Source organism: Echiichthys vipera, assembly GCF_963691815.1.
Source record: "Echiichthys vipera genome assembly, chromosome: 3".
Taxonomy (NCBI): Eukaryota; Metazoa; Chordata; class Actinopteri; order Perciformes; family Trachinidae; genus Echiichthys; species Echiichthys vipera.
In genome coordinates this window covers 19,604,733-19,614,335 of record NC_139828.1, presented here as the reverse complement: position 1 = coordinate 19,614,335, position 9,603 = coordinate 19,604,733, and positions in this window count along the sequence as shown.

Here is a 9,603-nt window from a genome sequence, read left to right as displayed (position 1 = left end):
TATTTATATATATATATATATATATATATAATTTTTTTAAGGGTTTGACAATGACGTTCTGTCACGTTCTGTTTACATTGTACCAGCCAATAGCGGTTGGCAGTGCGGGTTGCCAGGGTTGTCTGTTGTTGGGTGCAGCTACTGTCGGCTGGCACAGAGTGAAATGGAGTTTGTCAATCCTGCAGCTGCTTATTTGTCTCACCAGCTGAGTGACCAGATATGGACAGAAACAAGAGTCAGTATAGGCCAAGCTTTCACTCGATGGACTGAGATAAAGGAGTTCAACGACATTTAAACGCCCAAATGGCTACGGTTCTCCTTGATCGGTAAGCTAACTTTCATGTTTACTTAGCTGTAACGGCTAACGGTAACTGTCAGTCAAACTCCTCCAATACTTGTTTTTATGGGGAGATTTGCCAGAGGTGATGGGTTCAAACACACTCAAACAGACTCTGGTCTCCTGTAGGCTACTGGACCGGGTCTGACCAAACTGGCAACCTGAAAATTATTTTCTGTTGTTGCGACTACGATCTTGAGACACTAGATGGTGGTGTTCTGCTCATTCTCCATATTCAACCTTTAAGTACAGTACTTGAGTAAATTTACTTAGTTACTTTCCAGAAATCGCCCACAGGGATGCCTTAATGCTTTATTGGTTCATTTTGAGATATTTTATGGTATATTTTTTGTATTTCAGTGTTTCATTGTAGTATTTGCTCAAGAATTGTGTCTGCTCCCACCGTTGGTTGCTCATCACTGTCTTCAGTTCCTTTATTTTTTTGCAACTATTGTTTGTTCTTCTGTTTTATTTATTATTTTACTTTTCAATTCTATAAGAGCTGTTCTTCACAGTTGCCTTCTCATTTTATGGTTTTAATGTAAAGTACTTTGAGCTGTATTTTTCGTATGAAAGGTGCTCTATCAATAAAGTTTATTATTATTATCATTATTATTATTAAGCATCCCTCAGGAAATTACTTTTACGAGGTAAACCTGGTAAAGAAACAGCCCAAACAGCAATAAATGATGATTAAAACCATGAGAAACAGACAGCCCTGTTAAGACATGATGGGTTGATTACAGAATACAAAGATATCTACGGTGAAGACTGATTATTAGTTTCATGGTGGGATAAGAGCAAAGTTAATGTGTTAACCAGAATCAATAGTGTTCTTCCTGTTGGGAACATTCTGTCTATTCTGCTGTGTTGTTTTATGTGACTCCTTTATTTAAACAGTGAATTTAATATAAACAAAAGTGTTCTGCCGATAATAAACAAAGTGTGTAAAACTGTGCTCATGTTAACATGCCACTTATGCACAGTGTCCATATTTATTTAGATGGAAAAAACATAATTACATAAAGAAACTGTGACTCAGTGAATTGTTCAATCACTGACACATTTCTTCATTAATCACAAGATCCAATTAAACTCTGACATTAACTGGCATGTTATTAATGTCAGAGACAAAGACGATGCAAGTCTTCAAATAAGTGATCTCAAGGGCGAACGGCCATGTTGTGTATGCCTTTACTGTGAAAACTAGACCATCACATTTGCACACATGCTGTCTATCTCTGTCTGTCTGTCATATGCAAAGTCAAACAGCTTGCTTCATGCAATAACTGTAGCGCTAATTAAAAATAAAAATAGTACACATTCATCCATTTTGGAGTATTCCCCAAGCTTATGTACAGCTCCCAGTGGGGACTATAAATGACAGCATGCGCTTCACCCTCTCATTCAGTTTTCTTGTTTCTCTTTATCTCTTTAATGTCATTTTTGGAGGACAGAGTAAGGTCATGCATCAGTATGTCAAGATTTATAAAAGACTCTCTCCACTGGGAATGGAGTCCATCAACATGTTTTTTTTTTTACTAATTAAAATACATGTGTGAAAAACAGTTTGATCATGTTTCTCAGAGGAGACTGGCTCCCCTGAAAAAGTAATTTGTTGTTAACAAGTCAAAATAGAGCAGGAGGAGAACGCATGAAGGTGTGATTCACTCACGTCTTCTGAATTGTCAGTAACTATTCACTGTTACTGTGTTTTAAACTCGGCTCTGTTATTTATTTCATTTGTAAGTATGTACAATATTAAACCTAAATGCTAACATTTCATGCATTTCACCAATTAGCTTGATTTCAGTTTTCATCTACAGTCTCTTAGCAGACCATACACACAACAGCACACATAATACAAAATAACACCCAGCTGTACATTACACACCACGTCAGCAGCAAGGGTATGTTAGACAAATTAAAAGCGAGGATTTCTGCATACAAAGCAAAACAAATATAATGCAGAGTCAGTGGTTACAGAGTTGAGTAGCTTTTAGTGCCCCTTTTAATTGTCTGTATGGAAAGACCATCTGAGACAGTTGTCATAATACCATTAAGCCAGTGTTGTGAAGCACTCAGATGTTTTGCTTAAATAAAAGAAAAACCTGAATATACAAAATACTCCATTAGAAGTAAAATTACCGAATTCTGTTTAAATGTATTTAAAGTATCAAAAGTAAAATGACTTATTGTGCAGAGTGGCTCCTTCTTAAGTGTTGTATTATTATAGAATATTCTATTTTTTAGTTTTTATCACTAGTGAATACACATAAGAATAATTTAATGTTGTAGTTAATGTTAATCATTAATTTAGATGCTCAGCACCTCTAAAGCTGAGGCCATGGCTCTCAGCAGGAAACCGGTGGATTGCTTACTCCAGGTATGAAATGAGTCCTTGACCCAAGTGAAGGAGTTCAAGTACCTCGGGATCATGTTCACGAGTGAGGGGAGGATGGAGCGTGAGTTTGGCCGGAGAATCGGAGCAGCGGGGGCGGTGTTGCAGTCGCTCTACCGCCGCGTTGTGACGAAAAGAGAGCTGAGCCGGAAGGCAAAGCTCCTGATCTACCGGTCAATCTTCGTTCCTACCCTCACCTATGGTCATGAAAGCTGGGTCATGACCGAAAGAACGAGGTCGCGGGTACAAGCGGCCGAAATGGGTTTTCTCAGGAGGGTGGCTGGAGTCTCCCTTAGAAATAGGGTGAGAAGTTCAGCCATCCGTGAGGAACTCGGAGTAGAGCCGCTGCTATTTTGCGTTGAAAGGAGCCAGTTGAGGTGGTTCAGGCATCTAGTAAGGATGCCCCCTGGGCGCCTCCCTAGGGCGGTGTTCCAGGCACGTCCAGCTGGGAGGAGGCCTCGGGGAGGACCCAGGACTAGGTGGAGAGATTATATCTCCACACTGGCCTGGGAACGCCTCGGGATCCCCCAGTTAGAGCTGGTTAATGTGGCCCGGGAAAGGGAAGTTTGGGGTCCCCTGCTAAAGCTGCTGCCCCCGCGACCCGACCCCGGATAAGCGGATGAAGATGAGATGAGATGAGTTAATGTTAATGTGGACTGTGGAGCCAATCTTAGATACCTTGTATAGGTTACTACTGGGTATGGTAGTAATAATACAGTACTGCGTAATATTATTTGAGCACATCATCTGCACAATATTTCCCTTTGAACTGTAGTGAAGTAGAAGTATAAAGTACTCAATGGAAATACTCAAGCAAACTAAAAATACTTCAAAACAGTAAAGTACTTGGGTAAACAAACTACCTTTCACTACTCCATAAAGCCATAAAATGCAATTTTCATGAATTATTTCTCAAGCTTAAACTCCATAGGCAGCACCCTAAAAACAGCACCCTCTTCCTGTTGTGAGCTGCACAGCAATTCAGCGCCTCACATTTCCCTCTGATGGTAACTGCATACTATATGGATATATATATATACAAATACTCATATATACAGTAGAGATCAAAATTAGAAAACAAGTTATTTATACTTGATTTATTCTGAAACGCTGTTATTTTTTATTGTTCAGAATTTGAAAGAATATCTGCTGTGGCTATACCACTGCTGTACTCGCATGTTTTAAAAAGAAAAAATAACCACAGCACTTCAACAAAAACTTTTACCTGGTGAAAAAAAAGCAGTGAGCAAAATTAGAGAACACTTTCAGATACCTCCTAGTGCTTGGCGTTAATCTGGCACCTGGTGACATTGACTTCATTGTTGGACACACCCTATTTATCTGGCAGCTCTCCTGGTTACTTTGCAAGATGGCAGCTGCTCTAAGGTGACTAAAACCCTGAGACAGCAGGTCGTCCAGATGAAGGCCAAAGGGATTACCCTCTCAGCCATCAGAGAGAGGTTGAACGTTCAAGTCTGTTTTCAAGAATATTGAAACTTTACAAGGACACAGAGTCAAGTCCGTCAAAAACCACGTAAAACCTGTACACAAGAGGAGAGGATTATGCAAAGACTCTCAATGGGATATCGGTTCAAGACTGTAGCTGGAGTCGCTCAACAGTTCAGTTCTGAACAGGCCAAGGATCTGTCTCTGCACAGTCGTCAATGTCAAAGACAATTTGGACTGAAAGCCCACTCTGCATTGACCAAACCTCTCATCAGCAGAGAGAATAAAAAGGCGAGACTTGCCTTTGCTGAGGAGAATGTTGTGCATCAAGCATTAATAATGTGTTGCAGTTTGCTGGCATTGGTTCAGTGTAAGAAAAATTAGGATGCATCCATTTAAACCTGCAAATAGGTATCAGACGATATTTACCTTGGTGAATGCATTCGACCTATTGCCAAAAAAGGTGACATTCAGTGATTTCAGCGGCCGATGTTTATACGTTATGCTCCAACAATTATGCGCTGGAAAAAGGTTGTGAAAAGTTTTTTGAAGCAGTTACTTTTCAAAAAAAAATATTTTTCATGTGAAGGTTGTATTAAAGTTTTTGTGCTTATATGCAGAAATTAAGGTCTGACTGACTTTAAGTAGGTTAGTTATTTAATATAATTAAAATGTCTTTGTTTCCCTGGCCCAACAGGGGGAATAATCAGCTGTCATCCAAATTGTTATTTTAAACATTGGTATCAGTGCTTCTCTACAAAGCTGCAAATGCAAAGCTGGCATAATGACAGATGTTCTTCAAGGCAGTTTTGCACAATCTGTGTAAATTAAGTGCTACCATAAAAGATGTCAGCATATCTTTTTAAGGGTGAGTTCAACCAAACACACAAAGCAATTTCTCAATGATGGTACCAAGCCATTCCTGAGATACATATACCGTAGTGCAGTGAACGCACACAGCCTTTTGTTTGTGGAAAGTCCAACAGCAACATCACTGGGGCAAAACTATATATCTACCTTGACACTGAGTAAAATGCAACAAATAAAGTACGGTTAAACGCATAGTAGTGGTTATACTGCAAATATCATATTGATAGATACGCTTTTAAATTGAGGCTGAAGTAGTAAAAGTCTGGTTTTCTGTGTGAATATAACAAAATGCTGACTTAACGTCCGCAAATTCTGCTGTACACACGTTGTTTGACAGGTCTTACATTATGGGGGATTCACATAGTGGATATATTGCAAGTTGGAAATAAACTCCACATATTTCATCAGGATACAGGTTTGACGGACAGAACAAACTGTAATGTCTTCAACATAAAAGTGGTTAAACTGATCTACACACCAGTGTAAAATAATTAAGTCTTATACCTTTTTCAACTGACAGTATGTCTAGATTGAGTTAAGGAAAGATACAAACAGAAGTTTGATCAACTATTATTGACTTATTCCTTTCCTCATACGGCAGCACGTAGTATGACATCCTGTAATCCCAAACTGCTCATTTGGTGGAGGAGCAGTGGTATATCTGGTATTCAAATGGGATTTGCCGATGATATTCTGAGCGTTTAACATGTTTGAAGTTTAATGTTTGGCATTTACTTAAGCGTAAGAGTAATAAATCCAAAGTGTTTGAACTTTTTATCTGTAAATGATAACTTCTCTGGATTGTTCCTTACAGTAAGTCTAATGTCCTCATGCTGAGATACTATATTTGATTCAAATGCTTTATTTTCTAATATAACTATCTGAAATAACTGCAGTTGAAAGAAGGATTTGTGTACAATGTGTGCTGCCATGTTCAAAGTCAAACATGAATAAACCAAAGCAAGTTGGATTCAATCAAAACCTTTTGTATCAGTGAAAACCATCACGTCTTAATAGTAAAAGTAAGGACCACCAGGGGGCAGGTGTCCGTGGTTTGTTACTGTTGACAAAGCATATCTTTTTGCGAAATATGGTATGAAATAAATGTATAAAGGGTTTTAAAAAAAAAATGTTGTAAAACTGATGGACAGTTAACTCATAACTAAAAAGAGTTACTATATTTTACTACTAATGCATCACACTGATCCAGAATGAAAATGAATTTCACTTCATCAAAGATTTATAAAATCAAATTCTTTACTATTTTCTGTTACTTCTCACAAAGCTACTTCCCTTTAATTACATCACATTTTGGGTTCTTTGACTCATCTTCTGTCGTGAAATCTGTTGGCATGTGAATTGAAAGACACAAGGGACCTCTGAACTGACTGATAATGAAATGAGGGAATTTATCTGGTTGACCTGTGGAAGTCATTATCTGCCCTTTGACTCATGATAGCTGGACGTTTTCTTTAGTTTGAGCCTGGTGGAGAAATGCTGAGATCAGCAGCATGTTAGACGGGGAGGGGGGAACAGCGATCAAACAGGTCCTGTGACAAAGTAACTAGTCTAACATTTAGATAAATGTGGCCAACAAAGAGGCAATATGATAAACTGCATGTTGTTTTCCTGAAGAAGATATATGCTAATGTTTAAGAGGGATGTTCACAAGCATAATATAAAATATATTATTGGAGAGATTAACATGAAGTAGGGTTTAAAAGGTCCAGTGTGAATGATTCAGTGATGAGGTTTCAGATTGCAAACAACTAAAACTTCTCACCGGTGCCGTGTGTGTGGAGAACAGTGGCTGGCACAATACATTAATGGCCCTAGAGTCAGTGTTTGGTTTGTCCATTCTGGGCTACTGTACGACCATGGCAGTACAACATGGCGCCTGACTCCGTGAAAAAAGAACCTGCTCTGTATATAGATATAAACAGCTCATTCTCAGGTAACAAAATAACAGTTCTTATTTTCAGGTGATTATACACACAAGAAAACTTATTTATATTATTTCTGCCAATATTTCCAGAGGTCATTAAATGAATATTAGCAAGCAATGTTTCAAATACCAAGTTTTGTGTTGCTTTTATCAATTGTATTTATACATTTTCTATGGTTTGGTAAGCAATATCGCAACTGCGTAATGTTTTGTGAGTCCTATTGTGCATTGATATAACGGATATCCTTGAAAGTACGGTCACTGAAATTCCTGCAAATGATCCCAGTAAGGTTTTACTCTCGTCTGCTCAAGTGGTCCCGCAATTCAGTGCCAACATTTAAAGTGGGACCTTTCCTGGAGCTAAATCTCATCATCAAAGGGTTTCTGATGGGCTTTTGGGGGTCTGTGACATGACAACATTTGAGAATGTCGGTAAAAGAGAGTAATGGCTGATTGTATCCAGTGTCAGAGTGCTGTGGTTGCTGCATGAATATGAGCTTCTGTGGAAATAAGTATTATTCAAAGGCAGTGTGGATGAAGAGCCTCGTGTTAGAGCGGTAGGTGGATGAAAACCTACGATCTGATGAGGGCCCTCACTGAGGAGCCAGCCCCACTCAGCTTCACCTAATGGGACTGAAGTGGATGATGGGGCAGAGGGGCTGTGAAGATGATCAGATGATCCATTTTTGACTGTTGATCCGTCTTCCTGTGCAGTGAGTCATACATCACATAGAAAAGGGGAGATGGAAACATTGTAGAATGATGGTTTGTTTGGAGTTTGGGTCAGAGTTTTCAGGTCCACTATCATTTTTAAATAAAATGTTTGACACCCTTTAAATGGAAAATGAAACATGATCGTAATAATATTCTCAGAATATTTTGCTCATTGCATCTTGTTTCAAATACTGTACCAGTACATCAGATCATTTTACGTTATCTTTAAATACTCTTTACATATCTTTGAATTCTTTTCATATTGTAGTTTTCTATTTTAGATTTATGATTCTTGGCTTATGTGGTACTTGTTTTATATGGTTGAACCAAGATCCAGAGGCAAAAAAACCTTCTTCTGATCAAATGCCAGTAAAAAAAATGCATATCAGTTTGCCACTCAGCAAAGTACCGATACCCAGTCAGTGCGCAGGTGCCCTGCTTGAATATAGTGAAGCTCACAGCAGCCAGTCTGCAGCATTCACGATCTACACTGGACCAATTTCAGTAAGAGTTGTTGCCACGTTGAAAAAATACCTAAATTCCCCTTTAAGATAGTAATCAAAGGATCAATTAATGTATTTTAATACAGGTGCCAATTCATTTTCTGATTCACTAATCAACATATTCAAGCTTTAAATGCTATTATAACATGCTGCGACAGACACACTGTGTGTGCGTCATTATGACAAAATGTGTCCTGGAGACACCTACTGTAGTGTGAACTACCACAGAGGAGGTTTTGAGTATTTTGCCAGGTGTTTCTAAGTCTGTCACCGCGATAGCGTCGCTGATGTGCAAGATGGTGGTCAAGGTCAAAGATGTTTGGTCCAAGCAATGGTGCCGGAAGTAGGGGGTAAGGAAGCAGGGAAAGGGCCATTTCCTCCCCATTTAAGCTCCTGGTCCGATTCGGCGTCATGGCTGGTGTGATCCCATCGCAAGATAGTCTCTAGTTAAAATTTTATTTAATATTCCTTCATGGATCTATAATGTCTCAGCTTTAACTTACTCATATTACTGTTTACTCTTCATACATCCATGGTATACTCCTGTAAAATACTTACACTTGTAAATTGAAAGTCAATTCTATCACACCTATGATATTTTCTATAACGCCATCAGGACTTACATAAGTAAGTACTGAAGTAAAAAGTATGTTAAAACATTTCAGGCAGTAATACAAACACACTGTTTCAATGGAAATCCATTGCTAGGCAACAGTCTGGGTCCTTGTTAACTTCCTGCATAAATATAGAACAGCAGAGCCAGTGTTTGGAGACCAATAACAAATAAAACGATCATGCACATTACAATAGAAAACAACAGTGAACATCACCTAATGTGTTTTATTTTATTGTGTGGAAGCATTATTCAGTCAGAGGTGAAACATCACAGATATGATGGGTTATAGTGGGACTCACCATGCCCACCCCATTAACTTCAGCAGAACTGGCACCAAAGTCTGGCACCAGTCCACAATGATATCGACATGACTCTTCCTTCAATCATCTGTAAAATCATGTCAGATACAATTCTAGTGAGATTCAACACACACACAGGCACACGCGCGTACACACGCACACGCACACACATTAATAAAGGAATTCTTCTTCTTCACAATCATTAGTCAGTATTTAACTCCAAGCTGTATAAACTGGAATGCTTAAATTTAAGCTTATAAGGCGATGTGTATTCGTGTAATGAGGGTCAAATAAGATATTTTATTGACTCTGAAAAGTCAAAAACAGTCTTTCACAGGAATGCAGCACTCTCAAAAGTCGTTTTGTTGCAAATAGTCAACGGGGTTGCAAGAAACGCGTTGAGAAAATAAGACGCAAATTAACTGCCAAAGATTTGAGAGGAATCAAACGTGAAGCAACCAGGAACCCATTG